The sequence below is a fragment of the Schistocerca gregaria genome, chromosome 1 (assembly GCF_023897955.1).
Source record: "Schistocerca gregaria isolate iqSchGreg1 chromosome 1, iqSchGreg1.2, whole genome shotgun sequence".
NCBI classification, from domain to species: Eukaryota; Metazoa; Arthropoda; class Insecta; order Orthoptera; family Acrididae; genus Schistocerca; species Schistocerca gregaria.
In genome coordinates this window covers 1182032720-1182054263 of record NC_064920.1, presented here as the reverse complement: position 1 = coordinate 1182054263, position 21544 = coordinate 1182032720, and positions in this window count along the sequence as shown.

The following is a 21544-nucleotide window of genomic DNA, read 5'->3' as shown; positions in this document are numbered from 1 at the left end:
CTTCGTTTCGTCGATTGCTCAAGGATTTATACTGGACCTTGTCTGTTTGCATGTACAGGGTGGTCCATTGATAGTGGCCGGGCCAAATATCTCACGAAATAACCATCAAACGAAAAAACTACAAAGAACGGAACTAGTCTAGCTTGAAGGGGGAAGCCAGATGGCGCTATGGTTGGCCCGCTACATGGCGCTGCCATAGGTTTTTAAAAAAAATAGGAACCCCCATTTTTATTACATATTCGTGTAGTACGTAAAGATATATGAATTTTTTAGTTGGACCACTTTTCTCGCTTTGTCATACATGGCCCTGCAATAGTCACAAACGTATAAGTACGTGATATCACGTATCATTCCACCAGTGCGTACGGTATTTGCTTCGTAATACATTACCCGTGTTTAAATCGACCGTTTACCAATTGCGGAAAAGCTCGATATCATGTTGATGTATGGCTATTGAGAGCCAGATCGTTAGTCTCTTCTTCCCTGGCCCTACCGTCACCTGCGCCACAATCTATGTCCGCCCTAACGTCCCTATTCCCTTCGACTTCCTCTCCCACAGTGACCGTACCTTCTCCTCCTATGTGATCGTGGCCGACCTCAACATCCATAGTCGTTCCGCCACCCAGTTACGGCGGTGGCATCGGTTCCTCTCCTCCCTTCAAGGCGACCTCATCCCCATCCCCCAGCACACCCGTCCCGAATCTACCTCACCCCACCTCGACCCTCATATGACCCTCCCCCTAAGTATGTCCATGACTATTCCCGTGCAACTGGAATGCCTACCGGGATACCCTCTCCACGCAGGTCGATAGCCATCCCTTCACCTACCACCGCCCTGATGATGTAACCCATGCCGCCTCCTATCTCCAGCAGATCTTGTCTGAGGCCGTGGAGGCCCACGTCCCTACTGTCGCCATCCACCCCCACCGCCCTACCTTACCCCCACTGGCCATCCTCCTCCGTGAATCCCGCCGTCTCTAGCGTGCCTTACCCTACACGCATGACCTGGACATACTACGACGCCACCGGCAACTCCCTCGAAACAATCGTAATTTGCTCGTGGCCCAGAAACGCCGGGACTGGCGACAGACATGCACCCGTTTAAATGTTATCATGCCTATCAACTCGTCCAAGTTCTGGTCAGCCTTCCGTCGCCTTACCGGATCTAAACCCTCCCCCTACTATCCTCTTCTCCATGATGATCACCCTTAGTAAGGCCAATCACATTGCCTCCTCCCTCTCCAATGTATTTTCCATCCCCGATGATCCCAGTTCAATTACTCCATCTTCCCGGATGTCTGCAATTGAACTGACACCTCTGTCCCTCCCCTCGCACCTGGTTTCCAGTACTTGGACAACATTGCACACACGGAAATCAATGCTCCAATCACTACACAGGATATCATTGCTACAATCCGCACCAAATGCAACACCACTCCTGGTCACGATCGTGTCAACTACCGTCACCTTCGTGAAGCTCCTGTCTCTTTCCTCTCCACGCTGGCCAGGATCTACAATGTAGTCCTGCCCACCGGTTACTACCCCGGCCTGTGGAAAACCTCCCGTATCCTGATGTTCCTTAAACCTGATAAACTGCCGTCCCCCATCTCCTTCTACCGTTTACCTCGGTCTTCAGCAAGGTCCTGGAATCTATCCTCACCCACCACATCCATCAGCATCTTCGCCAGCACTACCTCCTTCCCATTACCCAGTGTGGCTTTCGGCCATCCTTCTCTTCCGACGACCTTCTCCTTCACCTCACTCATCTCCTTTCCGAACACCTTCATTCCCGTCGCTCCGCAATCTTCCTCTCCCTGGACCTCGAACGTGCTTATGACCGTGTATGGCATTCCAGTCTCCTCTTCAAGCTCCAAACCTTGGCCCTTCCCATTAATTACATCCATCTGATCGGCTCCTTTCTCTCCCACCGTCCTTCCTACATCACCATCCACAACATGGATTCCTACACCTTTTTTCCCTCCGCCGGTGTGCCCCAAGGCTCCGTCCTCTCTCCCCTTCTGTACCTTTTATATGCGGCGGACATGCCGCCGCCATCATCCCCCGTCCACCTTCTCCAGTTTGCCGATGACACCGCCTTCCTTGCCCTTGCCCCCACCCTCCAGCGCTCCCAACACCGTCTCCAATCCCATCTTGACCGGTTCACCGCTTGGTGCAACCAGTGGTTACTCAAGGTCAATCCCTCCAAAACGCAGGCGATCATTGTAGGCAAAACAACCCCTTCCTTCCTCCTCCTTGATTTCTATCTCACCTTCTATGGCCGTCCTATCGCCCTCACCCCCACCCTCAAGTACCTTGGTATCACCCCCAACCGTCGCCTCTCCTGGACCCCCCCTTCTCCAAACAATACAAGCCAAGGCACGCACCCGACTCCGTCTCCTCAAGCTCCTTTGCGGCTGTACGTGGGGTCTGGACTCCTCCATCATACTCCACACCCATAAATCCCTCATCCGCCCTATCCTCTGCTACGCCCATCTGGCCTGGATCTCCGCCCCCCCCCTACCTTTTACAAATCCCTCCAAATCCTTGAACACCATGCTCTCCGCCTCACCTATCGCATCCATCTCCCCTCCCCCACGCGGATCCTGTATGATAACATTCCATTCCCCCACCTCCTCCTTTTACTTGAGAGGATACAGATCCTTTACACCTCCCGCAAACTCGACCCTCCTCACCCGCTTGTCTCGCCCATCCTCTCCCGACCCCACCCACTGCCGCGCCTGTATTCCCACGTCCCAGCCGGCCTCCATCTCTCCACCCTCCTTACCCTCTCCCAAGGTGGCTTCCTGGCAGCTCCCTCTCCCTGATGTTGTCCTCCTCCCCTCCATATACCCCTCCTACCAACTTTGATCATCCTTCCCTCTTCCTGTGTCTGTTCCTTTGGGCACCCTCCCGGGCACCCTCCCTCCCTCCTTTCTCCCCACTCCTCCCCCAAGCTTCCCCTCCCCTGTCCCTCTACTCCTCCTCCCATCTCCTCAGCCATTGGCATCATTGTTCTTCCCTCTCTACCCTCTCCACCCCCACCCCCCCACCCTTCTTACCCTCTTGGCAGGTCCCCGGACTCGCACACGCTATGTGGACTTTGGTGCGCCGGAGATCATCGCCGTCAGTGTCTCGTGTGTGCCGTCGTGTTTAGTGTTCAGTGTTCACCGTCGCACTCCATCGTTCACCTGTGCCATCGCCGTCTTCAGTGGTTGTGCGTCGTGTCAACAGTTTAAAGTGTGGATTATCGTCGCGTGTGAACGGCTCCGTGTTTGTCGTTCTGTGTCAACTGTTTTATTGCACACCGTTCTGTAACCTATGTGTAATCTTTCTGTTTTTTCTCATTGTGTATCCTATGGCTGAAGGCAGCATACAACGCTGCTGACTGCATGCCTATTGTACAGGTTTTCAAATAACAATAAAGAAAAAAATAGACCGTTTACCACTTGCGGAATAGGTCGATATCGTGTTGATGTATGACTATTGTGATCAAAATGCCCAACGGGCTTGTGCTATGTATGCTGCTCGGTATACTGGATGAAATCATCCAAGTATCCGGACCGTTTGCCGGATAGTTACGTTATTTAATGAAACAGGAAGTGTTCAGCCACATGTGAAACGTCAACCACGACCTGCATCAAATGATGACTAAACCAGAGATTGTACAGAGTCTCAGGGAGAGCAGTAGAGAACAATTGACAGGAATGGGGGAAAGAAATACAGTAGAAGAAGAATGGGTAGCTTTGAGGGATGAAGTAGTGAAGGCAGCAGAGGATCAAGTAGGTAAAAAGACGAGGGCTAGTAGAAATCCTTGGGGAACAGAAGAAATGTTGAATTTAACTGATGAAAGGAGAAAGTATAAAAATGCAGTAAATGAATTAGGCAAAAAGGAATACAAACGTCTCAAAAATGAGATCGACAGGAAGTGCAAAATGGCTAAGCAGGAATGGCTAGAGGACAAATGTAAGGATGTAGAGGCTTATCTCACTAGCGGTAAGATAGATACTGCCTACAGGAAAAATAAAGAGACCTTTGGAGAAAAGAGAGCCACTTGTATGAATATCGAGAGCTAAGATGGAAACCCAGTTCTAAGCAAAGAAGGGAAAGCAGAAAGGTGGAAGGCGTATATAGAGGGTCTATACAAGGGCGATGTACTTGAGGACAATATTATGGAAGTTGAAAAGGATGTAGATGAAGATGAAATGGGAGATATGATATATTGTGAAGAGTTTGACAGAGCACTAAAAGACCTGAGTCGCAGCAAGCCCCCAGGAGTAGACAACACTCCATTAGAACTACTGACAGCCGTGGGAGAGCCAGTCCTGACAAAACTATACCGTCTAGTGAGCAAGATATATGAGACAGGCGAAATACCCTCAAACTTCAAGAAGAATATAATAATTCCAATCCCAAAAAGAGCAGGAATTGACAGATGTGAAAATTACCGAACTATCAGTTTAATAAGTCACGGCTGCAAAATACTAACACGAATTCTTTACATACGAATGGAAAAACTAGTAGAAGCCGACCTCGGGGAAGATCAGTTTGGATTCCGTAGAAATATTGGAACACGTGAGGCAATACTGCCTCTACGACTTATCTTAGAAGCTAGATTAAGGAAAGGCAAACCTACGTTCCCAGGATTTGTGGACTTAGAGAAAGCTTTTGACAATGTTGACTGGAATACTCTCTTTCAAATTCTGAAAGTGGCAGGGGTAAAATACAGGGATCGAAAAGCTATTTACAATTTGTACAGAAACCAGATGGCTGTTATAAGAGTCGTGGGGCATGAAAGGGAAGCAGTGGTTGGGAAGGGAGTGAGACAGGATTGTAGCCTCTCCCCGATGTTGTTCAATCTGTATATTGAGCAAACAGTAAATGAAACAAAAGAAAAATTTGGAGTAGGTATTAAAATCCATGAAGAAGAAATAAAAACCTTAAGATTCACCGATGACATTGTAATTCTGTCAGAGACAGCAAAGGACTTGGAAGAGCAGTTGAACGGAATGGACAATGTCTTGAAAGGAGGATATAAGATGAACATCAACAAAAGCAAAATAATAATAATTGATTGTAGTCGAATTAAGTCGGGTGATGCTGAGGGAATTAGATTAGGAAATGAGACACTTATAGTAGTAAAGGAGTTTTGCTATTTGGGGAGCAAAATAACTGATGATGGTCGAAGTAGAGAGAATATAAAATGTAGACTGACAATGGCAAGGGAAGCGTTTCTGGAGAAGAGAAATTTGTTAACATCGAGTATAGATTTAAGTGTCAGGAAGTCTTTTCTGGAAATATTTGTATGGAGTGTAGCCATGTATGGAAGTGAAACATGGACGATAATTAGTTTGGACAAGAAGAGAATAGAAGCTTTCGAAATGTGGTGCTACAGAAGAATGCTGAAGACTAGATGGATAGATTACATAACTAATGAGGAAGTATTGAATAGGATTGAGGAGAAGAGAAGTTTGTGACACAACTTGACGAGAAGAAGGGATCGGTTGGTGGGACATGTTGTGAGGCATCAAGGGATCATCAGTTTATTATTGGAGGGCAGCGTGGAGGGTAAAAATCGTAGAGGGAGAGCAAGGGATACACTAAACAGATTCAGAAGGATGTAGGTTGCAGTAGGTACTGAGAGATGAAGAAGCATGCACAGGATAGGGTAGCATGGAGAGCTGCATCAAACCAGTCTCAGGACTGAAGACCACATCAACAACAACCAACACGTTCACCGAATCTGACGTCCCCGGGTTTATTTCTGTGGGGAATGTTGGATATTTGCTATCGTGATCCACCGACAACGCCTGACAACTTGTGTCAGCACATTGTCAATGCATCTGCGAACATTACTGAAGGCGAACTACTCGCTATTGAGAGGAATGTCGTTACACGTAATACCAAATGCGTTGAGGTTGACGGACATCATTTTGAGCATTTTTGCATTAATGTGGCATTTACAGTTAATCACGCTGTAACAGCATGCGTTCTCAGAAATGATGAGATCACAAAAGCAAATGTATCAGTTTGGAACAACGGAAATAAAATGTTCAAGCGTACCTACGTTCTGTATTTTGATTTAAAAAACCGACCTGTTACCAACTGTTCGTATAGAATTGTGAACCATAAGTTTGTGACTATTACAGCGCTATCTATCACAAAATGAAGAAAGTAGTTCAACTAAAACTTTTATATTTGTTTACGTACTACGTGAATATGTAATAAAAAATGGGGGTTCCTATTTTAAAAAAAACGCTGTTGATATCCGTTTGACTTATGGCAAGGCCATCAGACGGGTGAATCATAGCGCCATCTGGTTTCCCCCTGCAAGCTAGACAAGTTTCGTTCTATGTAATTTTTTCGTTTGATGCTTATTTCGTGAGATTAGTGGACTACCCTGAATGAGTCCTCTGATGCCTTTACTACTTCATCTCTCAAAGCTGTTTATTCTTTTTGTACTGTATTCCTTAGCGTTGTTTCAGTCAGTCATTTTCTATTGCTCCCTTCGAAACTCCCAGCAACTCATGTGTTTTCAGCTTATCTTGATCCAGTCCGTAATTTTCTACCTTTCTTCAATTTCTGTAGTTTTAATTTACTGTTCATAACCACTAAATTAGATCGAGTTCAAATCTGCCCCAGGGAATGCATTGCAATCCAAAATTTGGCTTCGACAGCTCTTTTTTGTCATTACGTAATCCATCTGAAACCTTCTGTAATCCGCAGTTCTCTTCCAAGTACACAACCGAGTGGCTTGGCATTTGTACCAAATATTAGCAGTTATTAAATTGTACTCGGTGGAAAATTTTACGATGCACCTTAGCCTTTCATTCCTCTCGTACAATAGATGTCCTCCTACTTTTTTTCTCTCATGTCATTTTTCTGTTATTGAATTCCAGTCCCCCAATACCATTAAATTTTCATCCCCCTTAAGTAGATGAATAATATCCCATAACTCATCATGAATTCCATCTCTCAATCGTTTGAGAAGATAGTAGACATATTAACTTGTAATACTGTCATAAGCCGGCCACTGTGACCGAGTTGTTCTAGGCGATTCGGTCCGGAACTGCGCTGCTGCTGCAGTCGCAGGTTCGAATCCAGCCTTGGACATAGATGTGTGTGATGTCCATAGGTTAGTTAGGTTTAAGTAGTTCTAAGTCTAGGGGAATGATGACCACAGATGTTAAGTCTCATAGTGCTTAGAGCCATTTGAACTACTGTTTTATGTGTTGGTTTTATATATTTCTCTTTGCCAGCCTATGTTCTTCATAGAAGTTCAACAGCAGTTTTATTGTCTTATTCATTATTAGACCTTCTCTACGAAAAATTATGATTTTGTGTTTATGAAACTGTCCTCATCTGGCAAGAAGTCTTGTGCTTCCGGCCAGTGACCTTCACTAAATCCCATTATATCTCATTTCAAGATATCCATTTTCTTTTAAATCGGCGAATGTAGCTACGCTATTAAGGGATTTAATATTTCACGCTGCGACCCTAAGAATGACAGTTTGTTTCTCTCGAGTATTCTTTGTCCTGAGATGCGTCTTGGTGATTATTTTACCTTCGGAATTTTATAGAAACCTTGAAGATGCCTTCGTCAGGAAACTATACAAAAGAGCTGCATACGCTCGGGATACATGACGGCCGTAATTTCCCCATGCTTTGAACCGTTCGCAGTACCAACAAGGCAAGACCATTTTGGCTGATGTTACAAAGCCAGATCAGTAAATCATCCATACCACAGCCCCTGCAATTTGATGTGCCATGCAACCAGCTGGGACATAAACATTATTTTATTTCTGTAACTTACATATGGTGGAGGGTCACATGGGTTTGTAGTGCAGCTCTAGAATATCTATAAAACTTCAAAGAATTGCCTGTTATCTTTTAAGGTGGTCGTAAGACCGTGTTCTCCGGAATTTACTGTTCAGATTTTTTTAGTTCGGTATGTAACAATAACTGAAAAAAATTACATTATTACTCAAACTAGGTTAACAGATTTCCATGGTATCGTCCAGAGATTGCGCTGCACATCGAAGTCGGCAACACAAACCGATACCACGGACTTTAGTGAGGGCTCACTGTGATCCCCAACGACTTATGGGAGGCGCTCCAGAACGCCAAGCGTCTCCTCCTCAGAACAGTGCCCTCACACTGGGGTCAAAGTAGTGCAGAGCACGCAAGAACTCGACCATTTGAGATCTCAGCTAAGCAGTGAACATCACCGAAGAACAGTGACAGTTAAAGTTTCTCAGGAAATGTACTTCGTAAATGTTGCATTTCGTACTGCACGATAATAGTTTATTAATCTGGGCATCAAGTGATACTCTGCTAGTATATGGGAGTTGTAAATCATTCAGTATTCCTGTGACAAGGAGGTGTGTCAAACATAAGTAAATTTTTGTTCGTTTATGTAATAAAGTAAACGATTATTCTATGTATTCTAGTCTGATGAGCCTTCTTCCAGAACAATCCAACAACCGACAGTTGTGGCTGGACGAAAGCAGTTTCACCAGGCCACAATATTTTGAAAAATAGTTATTGTTGCAGAAAGCTGCAATTGAAGCTGCTGATGTTCCATGCGAGCAATAAAGGTGCAACGTCAAGAAAGACAAGTTTGTTTCGAAAAGTGAAGGCACGGTTACGATTCATCGCCACTGTTGTAACGAAGCAAATGACAAAATGTGGAGTCTAAGTGCAAGGGGGGGGGGGGGGAGGGGAGGTTTCTGAAAATAATGTCAATGTCCGTAGACGACATAATGCGTGTGGCCTATGTATTAAGACTTACAAGGGAACCTCTCCATCGTACCCCCCTCAGATTTATTTATAAGTTGGCACAGTGGATAGGCCTTGAAAAACTGAACACACATCAATCGAGAAAACAGGAAGAAGTTGTGTGGAACTATGAAAAAAATAAACAAAATATACAAACTCAGTAGTCCATGTGCAAGATAGGCAACATCAAAGAGAGTTTGAGCCTAGGAGCACCGTGGTCCCGTGGTTAGCGTGAGCAACTGCGGAATGAGAGGTCCTTGGTTCAAGTCTTCCCTCGAGTAAAAAGTTTATTTTTTTATTTTCAGACAATTGCCAAAGTTTAAGGCTACAACCCTGTCTCAGTCGCTTCCCAACCACTGCTTCCCTTTCATGTCCCTCGACTCTTATAAATGCCATCTGGTTTCTCTAAATAACCTATCTCTCCCTGCATTTTACCCTGGCACCTCCTGAATTTGAAAGAGACTATTCCAGTCAACATTGTCAAAAGCTTTCTCTAAGTCTAGAAATGCTAGAAACGTAGGTTTGTCTTTCCTTAATCTATCTTCTAAGATAAGTCTTAGATTCAGTATTGCCACTTTTTCTGTAAAAAACATAAATTATTGCAAGTTTCGTTACCGTTACGACACTATGCAGTAAACTAATAGGAATAAAAAATGACGGCGGAACTCTACCAATAATAAATGAATGCTTCCAGTGTCGTACGAAATTTGTACGGATTCTTTTTGGGCGCCAAGTCAAGTCAGTCATCATTAGGACGAATTCCTTGTCTGAACTAAGTGTCAATCATACTACCGTTTTTCCGTGTCATAATGAATGATGTGTTTTACACAGAGTAATTGGGTATCATTTTACGGAGGTTATCAATAAATTTACCGTAACAGCACCCCGAAATATTAAAAAGTAGATTTTCTACCCACTCAACCATCTGTAGCCACAAACGTATAACATCACCAGGTCGGAACTTTTCCACAGGTGCTACTTTATCGTCTGCGGGGGATGACATCATCGAGAAGACTCCATAGAACAGTTAGGAGGATATATTACGTGTCGATTCTCAAATTTATTTCAAGATTGGGTTGTTTTGCTTTGCAGTCTCTGGTTAAAAAGCAGTTTAACACTACAGGTCCTGTGTCACCGTTTACCGACTCGTGACATATTCTGGGACAGACACATGAGGCTTTGTTCACAGGTGATCTTGCAAATATAATGAGGAATATTAGATGAACACTGACATCTCAGATTTGATATAGAGACAATAGTCGAGGAAGTGAGGGTTATTATCCCGTCTGTAAAGGAAGAACAGATAGAACAGCCGAAACAAGGAAGATATCAGGAATCGACTGGCATAGTCAAAGAATGCGTTCTTCGCTATACTGGTATCGTATATTGATATTGAAATAGCGTTGAAGTTCATGAAATTGTATCTGTGGAGCACAACGTTGTACTGAAACGATACAGGAATAGAAGAAATTATTAACATCTAAAATATATTTCTGTCGAAGACTATTATACGTGTATATTATAAGACTGTACAAAGTGAAAGACAAAATAGAATAGCTTACAAAAAAAGACAGATGATAGTTGTGACATGAGAGTATATTACTATCATTTAAAATATGTTTTTGTAGAAGACTTCTATTATATTATAAGTCTGTACGAAATTAAGGACAAAATAGAATAGCGTACAAAAAAGACATGTGATACACTTGCTATGACATGAAAGTATAGTTAAGTTTCCGCTTAAAGCAACAATAGGTCACAAAATACTGGGAGCATTTAACTGTACTTTAATGCCTCGACCATCCAACGGGGCTGATTACCTGCTTGCTAGAGAGCTATGTTAGCTGAAAATAAAACACTTACAGAAGTGACGCTGCAGTGGAAATTCTAAGTGTGAAAAGACAGTGCGTGAATAGTGATAAATCATCCCTTTGGAACGATAATGTTAGACAATAACGGTGATATAAATTTTGATGAACTGATTATTTATCCATTAATGAAAAACACAACAAACAGAACTGTGGACTTACGAAATGTGTGGGAATATAACATCAAATAAACTGGCGATGATAATATATGTGCAGTAAAACTTTTGTCTATGGAATTCAACTGCAGGCCGAGTCCCTCAATCAACAATTCATAACAAATACACGCAATATAAAGTACCACTGCGCATTATGAATAGCTAAACCACGCGATTAAAATTCAGTCGGTCGGTAAACAAACTATAAATCCTCTGAAGCAGTGGTAAAGTCTTTCAGGCTAACCAGAAACAACTATCAAAAGCGGCAGAAATAATTCTAATCCCCACGCTCATCACAGCCCAACGAGAAAGTTAGCCTTTCAAAAGACTGACAAATTCTAAACTAAACTTTTTACCAATTTTGCTATGGCCCTGAAAATGTTAAAGTATCGAGCGACCGATTTGCTGCCCAGTTTCAACACACGCATACCGCAAATTAACTCGAATAGACACATCGTACAGGCTACAGTCTCGCCACCTAGTAACAGGAGCAACAAATTAGCCAAAATGATCCACTATCCAATTTAAAAGTAGCTCGTACATAGTAGATAAATAAATGCGTAGATTAGCTTTTCCCTTCGCCGGGCCTTTTATGACCTCACAGAACAACTTAAGTCTATTCGCTCACTTGGAAATATCAGACTTACATATAACCTAGACACTCACGTAGTATTTATTACAAAGAAATGATATTTAACTACACGAACACAAATTTATATGGTATACTCATGAGTTCTTTTGGAATGTGGTTTGAAAAAATGAATAGATTTCACCAATGATAAGCGTTTTGTGTCTGCATTAGTGAACAAAAAAGTATTTAATTAATTAACTGACAACTATTCACTATATGTACGTACACCCATACCTATAACAATACCTACATGGACAATTACACATATGACATATTCAAAATTCGGAGAATTTTTTGGCTGCAACAAGCTGCAAGGATTTTCATAACTGAATGGAACTATAATATGCTATAATTTACACTGTGTATAAGTGAGTCGAGACAACCAGTGACTGGAGCTGACTCCATCAACCCACGTCTGACACACTGATTGTAGCTATCGCGCAATGTATTTACTGTTTAATTATCTTGAAATGGTAATATGATAACGTTCTTACAATGTTGCCGATGTAGCTTCTGTAATTTATGTAGTACAATTATTTTTCAAGCACCAATACACGCGTTCTTCTGTCTTGATCACCGTCGTGTATTTTAATTCCTGACAGGACGTTACTGTGGTTTAATACGTAATTTCTCAAATATCAGCTTGTAACACTACAATAGATATTGTAAAAATTTGTACTTATCAATTCTGAGTAACGTAAAATGTCTATATTTTATTATGAAATGTCTTTGTTCAACTGTAAAGAAGTAGAGTTGTGTGAAATGTTTACTCTTTGCGAGTTAAGTTCTTTGTATTAATTGGATGGTTGTAGCATTCAATTACATATATTTTGTGTTGACTTCTTAATATGTTTAAATGATGAGAGTTTTTAAAAATATGTTAGGGACTTTCCATTATATAAAGTGCAACCAAGAGTAATTCCCCTCTGTAACGGAAGTGGTTCGGCGCGAGCGAAAAGGTGGTATTGGTGCGCAGCCTGAGCAGCAAACGAGAGACCACAGCAAGCAATCAGTCGGCAGCAGCCAGTAACCGATGAGTGACCAGCGCAGGTGCCGAGAAAGGCTTACAGAACTGCAACTGAGACGGAATGGCCTCGTGTGTAATTTGTGACTGAAAATAGTGCTCTCGCTTTCGGAAAGGCTCAAAAATGATATTAAAAACGCCAAGAAGAAGTAAATAGAGCTTATTAATGACAACGGCGGGACTACGTAACCGCAACATGCTCGCTACCACGATTGTGGAACCACTTTATCACATGTATAACCGTATGAACCAGTAATTTTGTGTTTGATTTTGTGAAATTAAAATTCTAATATTGAAAAACTATGTTTGAACAATAAGTAAGTCCTGTGCACTTATCCAAGTAGGATCCTCTCCTTGTAAGTGATGAAATCCGAGTGTCCTTTGTAAGAAGAACTGGCTAAATTCTTGATTTATCCGAGAGTGTCTGAATTTCAATGAGAAATTAATGATATGTTATCTGTTGCATAGACAATGAAAGACACTTAATGAGAAACGTACTAGAAAGTTTTAAGAATTTCATATTGCTTCAAATGTGTGTGTCAATGTTTTGTGTACATTTAATGTGCTTGGTAAAAGTTATTTGTTTCAAATGCAGATAAAAAGGGGATTCTTTATGTCTGATCATTTTGAATGTTAACTATAAGTTGAACTTAAATATGAAATGATGCAAGAGTATTACCTGAGGAAAAGTGTTTTAATGTTTATTTGCTTTAAAAAGTGTCAATAAAATTCACTTGCTTCACAAGTGGTGTCAAAAAGCATTTGGTTTAGATGTTGATGGAAATTAAACTTTCACTTGAAGCCATGTTTAAAGTAGTATAAAGTATTGTCAATGCTAGTAGTGTTGAAACATTGCAAGATTAAAGGTCTCAAGTTGAGGAGTAATTTGACTTTTACCACAATGTCACATAATTCCCAAGTGTGTATAATTTTGATTTTATAATCTTTCATTCTTTTATATCAGAAAGACAAATCAGAATAACTGTTTTGTAGCCAAAGAAAGTTAAAGTGATTACAGAAAACGTGAATCCAGAAGGTTTTGATACAGTGTTACTTTATTGTTGTGCACTGTTAATATGTGTTATTTGAACATGACTATTATCATGTAGTTTGTTGTCTGTGAGGACTGTGAAAAAGAAGTTTAGGAAATTGGTTAAAGACGGAAATAATGATTAAGATGAATAAGGGAAAGGCCTCATTTGCAGACTTGTGATTTCTCACCTGTAAAAGTGATAAGTGCTGCTACCCACTGTGTTTCGTCCAGTTGTGTGTGTTCACTGTACTTCACTGATCAGTAATTAATGAAAGTGTTTTTTGCTACACTAAAATTAGATCCCGTTTAAATAATGTTTTCACATTATTATGCCTAATTAGGATGGCGACCGTATTATTTTATTTACCAGTAATCTGTTACTGAAATTTTTTACCTAATTTAGTCTTTCTGCAATATACCAACTACTAACATTAACAGTAATAGTTCACCGCCATTTTTTCCGTTACACAACACTTGGTGACATTTCAAAAATCCTCACAGATGGTAACACTTACTGTACGTTATAAGACATATTTGGTAATTAACAGCACACGCTCAGCGTAGCCGTTTGCCTAAAAATTTCACCCCCTCCTCCAAAAGTGTTGCAACGGTCCTCATTTACAGCAGACGAAGAACAGAATGTGAACACAAGTTATTCAAGTTGTTGCGTGGAGTAGTTAGGTAGAGATGAAAGGATTAATACAAAATAGGAAGGACTGGTGGGGCTACTTCAATCTTGTCGAACGATTGAGGACTTAAAATAAATGTTTCGTGTTAGGCAGCGTGATAGGAACTGCGGAGATGAATAGTGATTCATCCTCTTTATGCGAAGGAGTCAGCGTCAACTGAGTGTAAGAAGGGGCCAAAACTGGGAAACGCGTGAGGCAGGGTTCTTCATAGGCACCACTGATGTTTAGTTTATGTACTGAAAAGGCAATGAGGACTTTAAGGGATATTCCCACGTGGGAGTTGTCACTCACATGGCATCAACAATATCCCGAACCCTACTCCTCTCAACATGTACTTTAAACATTAGACTGACACAAAAGCTAATATAATTTATGCTTGTAGGTAATACACCACGATACGCTGTCGAGTTGCGAGTAATTTACTGTATAATATCACAATATGACAAGTTGAAAGAGAAATGTTCAAATGTGTGTGAAATCTTATGGGACTTAACTACTAAGGTCATCAGTCCCTAAGCTTACACACTATTTAACCTAATTTATCCTAAGAACAAACACACACACACACACACATGCCCGAGGGAGGACTCGAACCTCCGCCGGGATCAGCCGCACAGTCCATGACTGCAGCGCCCCAGACCGCTAGGCTAATCACGCGTGGTGGTTGAAAGAGAGAGAGAGTGAGAGTGGTAGAGAGAAAGAGAGCGAGAGAGAGAGAGAGAGAGAGAGAGAGAGAGAGAGAGAGAGTGAGAGAGAGAGAGAGAGAGAGAAGATGTGTACGTGCGTATGATAAATCCGTTCCCTCAAAAAATTTCTCTTCTTTATACCTCCTCTGTGTTGCCGCGAATGACTGCAGTACACCCGAGGTCCCTATGTGCTTTCATCGCCCTGAGTGGATTACGTTATAATAAAGGTTCACAAATCTGCACACTTTTACAGTTTTCCCCGGAGCAGAAAACAGCACGTAGGTCATGGATCCGTTATCTCGAAGCTGTGAGAAACTCTTAGAGAGGAGCTGTGACTTTAGGAATGATTAAAATTCCAATCAGTTTCTATATATGTAATGCCACTCGCTTTTTATTAGCAGAACACGAGGAACTGCAAAATTACATTGCTTTGTAGAGTCACAAATTATTTTTATTCTTTAGCAAATTAATGAACTACATACGAGTATATCCGTAATTAGTATCACACTGTTCTCAACTTTATGTCCAAGTAACCATACATTGCTAATAAAGTCTTAACTAACAGTGACCGCGTCTGACTACATGTTTGCCTTCCGACACTGCCGAACCAGCTCTGATTTACACACTAGACATTGCTAACTAAGTCTTAGCTGATACCTCTGCGACTGCCGAACCAGCTTTGATCTTACAGCCGAACCGCTTCGCCAGCCATCCAAGTTGGGCGCGATCCGAAGATCACCGAAGTGCTTCGTCTGGCTTTTCGTTCTGCGGTTGTCTATTATTGGTTTAAATGGCTCTGAACACTATGGGACTTAACATCTGAGGTCATCAGTCCTCTAGAACTTAGAACTACTTAAACCTAACTAATTTAAGGACAACACACACATCCAAGCCCGAGGCAGGATTCGAACCTGCGACCGTAGCGGTCGAGCTGTTCCAGACTGAAGCGCCTAGAACCGCTCGGCCACACCGGCCGGCAATTATTCTGCTGGTTATTAATACCAGTGAAATAATAGAATGATTGCACGCTATTGAGAGATGTTTAATTTGAAATTCAAGTAAATATGCTCGTTATTTTTTCAAAAAGTAGTAATAGAAGATTACCACTTTTGGGCGCAATTATCGTACTCCGCAGCGAATCGAGGAGAAGGGCCACAATTTAGGTAGTCTTCCTCACGATACCCGTACCGAAGAAACCATCTGTGATCGGCACCTCACACCACACTATGTCATGTTGTCACTTCCGCCTTCTCAACTGCTCTAAGAAGAGTTTCTTGCACCTGAATATGATGGCTGCAAAGCCATTAATATTACAACTAATTAGCAAGATTTAAACTATAATACAAAACACCTCCACTGGACTCGCATTCGGGAGGACGACGGTTCAATCCCGCGTGCAGCCAACCTGATTTAGGTTTTCCGTGATTTCCCTAAATCGCTCCAGGCAAATGCCGGGATGGTTCCTTTCAAAGGGCACGGCCGACTTCCTTCCCCATCCGCCCCTAATCCGATGAGACTGATGACCTCGCTGTCTGGTCTCCTCCCACAAAAACCAACCAACAACACACCTCGTACCATATAACTGACTGGAGATTTTCTAACGCTCCGACGGCTGTGTGCCTACCGTATTATAACGTAGAAGAGCATAATATTGGACCACCAAGGAGCTACTGCGCTTATATCTGTAACAAAACGTTTTTCAGTCCTTCTATGAGCAAAGGATTTCAGAAAGTAAGCGTTTCTGGGCACCGGCCTTTCTTGTTTCGATGGGTATCGTCGTTTTCCAAATTATCAGACACGTTTTTACCATTCTGCGATCATTGAGAAACATTAAAGTTATATTTCGCAGTAAGGTATTTCAATTCCAGTCATTATTATTGTTTTTTGTTCTTCTACTTCATTAAAACAAATTTTACTGTATGATCATTTACTAACGATGCAGTGAAAGACAGAGGCCGACAACCAGACGAATATTTGCCGTCATTTAGTGTCGTTTTGGCGTCATTAGGCGCCTCACGCATGCACCAGGTTCTGTTACCCAAACATCTCTCCCTTACTACCCGGATTAGCTACTGGAAACCAGTTACGGGTCGATCGGGTCTCGTCTAATGGGAAGCCGATAGCGGGAGCTTCTCCTGATCCGTCAAGCTGCATTCTCTGTGCGTGAGCCTAGCAACGCGCCTAAAGCGAGGAGCGCGAGCTGCTACGAGACTTGGGCAGGCTACAGCTAGGCCCGGTATAGCCCATCGTCTCCTAAAGTACGACAGGCGTCATTAACACGACGATAGATCACCTGCGGAAACAGCGGGTTTCGTGTTCCCGAAGGATCGTTCAGATTGAAACCGTCCTCGTAAGACACGTTACCGCGGAGAGGAGCGTGTTTTTCCTACTACATTCGTAAAAGCATAGAGACCAACAAGGTACGTGCTCGCAGAGATCGCAACGCTGACGTCAGTAATTATCGGTAACGACTGGTCCCCAACAACAATGCTTTTTCGCGCATTGCCATCTTCGCCATTGAGCACCCATAAACTCAACAATATTTTTGTTTGCGCAAGTGTGTAGGTGAAAAATGTCTCCTTAAGGGGAGACAGAAGGCAATTTTTATCCCTATTCTATCAAAGCTATTTTACCTTTTGAATAGGTACACTTTTCAAAAGTACTATCAGTGATAAAACAATGACATTTTTACTGCATATATATATATATATATATATATATATATATATATATATATATATATATATATATATATATATATATGCTTCAATTTATAAGTAAAATGAACATAATACCTGTTATGGGTTTGAAGAAAAAACTGTTATTCTTTCACTAGGAAAATTTCACTGTTTTTGTACATTATTTGTTATAAAACATTTTCTGATAGTTTGGTGGTTCTCAATTTACTTGCAACAACTTATTATCATCTGCAGTACAAATTGACCAAATTTCATGTTTCTGACCCCATTAGTTTATCAAATAATGGTATCTGAAAGTTAAAAAAATGTAGTTTTGAGAAAAATCTATTTGAAGTGTAATAGTGCAATTCTAGTACAGTAGTTGATGAGAATTACTTACCACTAATATATTCATGCACTATACTGCGCGTCATCTGAATCTTACTGATATTTTCTTCTCTTGATTCCTTTTCTTTTCTGTCTCGCTTCTTTTCTGCATTTTAAATTAGCAATACCTGCTTTGCGGATTCTCTTTTTATCTATTTGCACCAAGGATTTTTCAGTATTTCCACTAAATTTTATGCCTAATAATTCATAAACATCCTGATTCCCAATTACACCATAACTGAAGCATAGAATAGCATCATAAACACCAAATTTGAGGGCTGTAAGCTGAAAAAATACAGTTTTCGGTAAGTGGTTCGAAATTCCAGATTGGCAGACCGTCAGGAAACCTATTATATCTCACGAAAAAATTGCCGTATTTATATAAAACAAAAACTGTTTCACGTAGGAAAGACCAGGCATTTCAGGTACGCTAGAATCTAAAAATGGAATTTTTGAAGCCCACTTGCCTGAACTTTATGAGCGCTGTGCAATATGGGCCGAGAAAAACCTAAAGAAATTGATGTTGACGTGAATAGATTGTATGGTGACGATACTTGGTTTGTAGGGCGCTTAAGTGCACCGTTATCAGCGCCCATACAAATACCTAACCTTTACACATTCCCGTCTCGGCACATTCACGAATGATGGTGAAATAGTGAGAAGAACACAAACACGCAGTCTCCCAGAGGAAAAAATCTGCAATCCCGCCGGGAATCGGACCCGGCCCCCGTGATACTAAGCCAGCAATGCTAGCTACTACAACATGAACTGTGGACATAGACTATACAGCACTTAATATATCGAAAGGAGAACTTTCAAAAATATTACGTCTCCTACTGTCTTTAAACGAGGTTATATACAAGATACTTCCCATAAGTCAACGATACTAATCGACTGAAGGATCATTAATGAATAAGCGTCTGAAGTCTATCATTTCGTTTATATCTGTAGCGAAAATATTAAGAAACGAGATATACGAGGGTACGCCAATTATTATCCGCAAAGTAGTTATAAAATTTTGGTGTAATCAAATAGGAAACTTACAAGAACATCATTTTTCTACAAAGTCTCCTTGCGTTTGAACGCACTTGGTCCATCGTTGTACAAGCTTCCTGTTGCCCTCATTAAAGAACGTTCTCTGCTCAGCTGCAACGCAGGAATGCACAGCTTCTTTCACTGCTTCGTCCGAGGCAAATTTACTTACCCTTAATGCCTGTTTGAGTGGACCAAACAAGTGATAGAAGAGGCAAAATCGGGACTATATGGAGGATGATCCAGTACTTCAAATTTGGGTTTCTGGAGCGTTTCAGCAGTGTGGGCAGCAGTATGCAGACGGGCATGGTCGTGCAACAGCACAAAAACTTTTGACAGCAATCCTCGGCGTCTGCTTAGAATTTCAGATTTTAGCTTGGAAGAAAGCATCTCCCTGAAATATACACTGTTTATTGTAGTGCCACTTTCCCCAGAACGTTCCAGCACTGGACTTTGCGCGTCCCAAAAACCATAAGTATCAGTTTTCCTGCGGACTGTTGGGTCTTGAACTTTTTCTTACATGGTGAATTTGGATGTTCCCATTCCATACTCTGCCATTTACTCTCCGGCTCGTAATGATGGATTCCACGTTTCGTCACCAGTAATGATCCTGTCTAAGAAGTTGTCCCCTTCGTTACAATAGCGATCCAAATGTTTTCTGCAGGTGTTCAAGCGCGTTTGTTTATGCAAATGTGTGAGATGTTTTGGGACTCATCTTGCGCAGACTTTATAAAACCCAAGTCTGTTGTGGGTGATTTCGTAGGTAGAACAGTGACTAATTTTCAGACGATGTGCCCCTTAGTCAATAGTTAATCGTCTGTCTATGAGAATTACATCACGTGAACGCTGAATGGTTTCTTCATATGTGGCGATAAACGGTCGTTCGGCTCCTTCATCGTGCGTAACACATGTGCGACCATTTCGGAATTTTTCAGTCCATTCGTAGACACTCCTTTGTGGCAAAACACTGTTCCTGTTCGGTACCGGATTATCGGCCTTCCGATCACAAAAAACGGATCTCTGAACGTTGCTCTTCTTTGGTGCAAATAGACAGCGGAGCAGCCATGATTAACAGCACGGCAGCGATAGCGAAAGTAACGTAGCACCTTGAACATTGCAAAGGTATAACAACAAAAAAACAAAGCATGCATCATCAACAAAAATCGAAATTACTACCAAAATAAACAAAAATATAACTAAATTTCGGTTAATAATTGACTTACCCTAGTATAAACAGAATAAAAGCCTTAGTTAGTGCTGATATAGAGTAATGGCCCACGACAATGGGCACTGATGGAATTCAAAGGAAAAGTACTATGATCCCAACGGTAATATTTTTATATATCTATATCGAATATTCTCACATTGTAGCCCACAAACGGTAAAGGACGTCTCTTGGATATATCTATAACGTACTGCAGATTTGAAGGTACATATTTGCGCCATAAGCAAGTACAAAAACGAAATCCTCCAAATTGGTACGATACCTTCGGAAACTGTGAAGTCGAGATTGAGCTGTGCGATGTGCTTTTGTTATACAGTCTGAGCACAGGACACGTGATCTAGTTATCCAGTTACTGCGGGAATACCAGACGTGATCCATTCAGCCTATGGCAAAGTGATTGTTTCGTCGCGTACACTGCACGCACAATTTAATATCCATACAGTATAAAAATAAATAGGGCTATGGCCTCGTAAGTAATTCAGGTTGACAGAAATATTAGCGGCTTTTTTTGTCACAGATGTGCCTAGGCTGGGATGTAATCTGGCATCTTAAGTGGATGTGAATTAAGCAATGACACTGCTACGTGCATGAAATATATGGCACTTTTATTCCGATTATGTCGTAATTTCCGTATAACAATTTCCGAGGACATGGTACACTTCGACGTATTAACAGAACTTAATCCTAAAAAATTATATGGAAGGATACTGTCAAATTGTTATTAAACGTTCGTAAATTTTACTGTTCCATATTTTATTCAAAGGACGTCATAATTTATAGTTCAGGTTCTAATTAATTAAAGTTATAAGATCTTCAGTAGTTTGCCAAATACACAATAAGTGTATCACGCTCTGTTTTGCTCTCTGTACTGACTACTGTACTGTACGAAATACTGACGGGAACTATGTCTTGGGACGAACTGCAATCGTAAATGTGTAGAGTGTTTAGTTATCTAGGGTAAAACTACTGAGAATGAAGAAGAGAATTTTATATTCCCCGTTATTACAATATTTGCTTGTTCTTCTAAAAATAAATGACGATTTTACGAGAGTGGGTAAGCAGTTTTCGTCTGTATTTTTCGAATTTCTCGCTATTTTTGATGGTGTTGTTAGGCTAGGACATAAGAGCACAGCTTGAAGTGGCAGGAAAAATTTGGTCGTTGTGACAGACAGATCTGTAGCGTAGCCAGAGGTCTCGGTTAGGTTGGAATGTAACAGTCTTGTTGTTAGTTGTTGAAGAAAACGAATCTGAACGCAGAAAATTTGTTTTTGGTGACAGACCGACATGCAGCGTAGCCAGAGGTCTAGGTAGGGTTGGAACGCCATAGTCTGGTTGTGAGTTGGCGAAACCAATGAATGTGA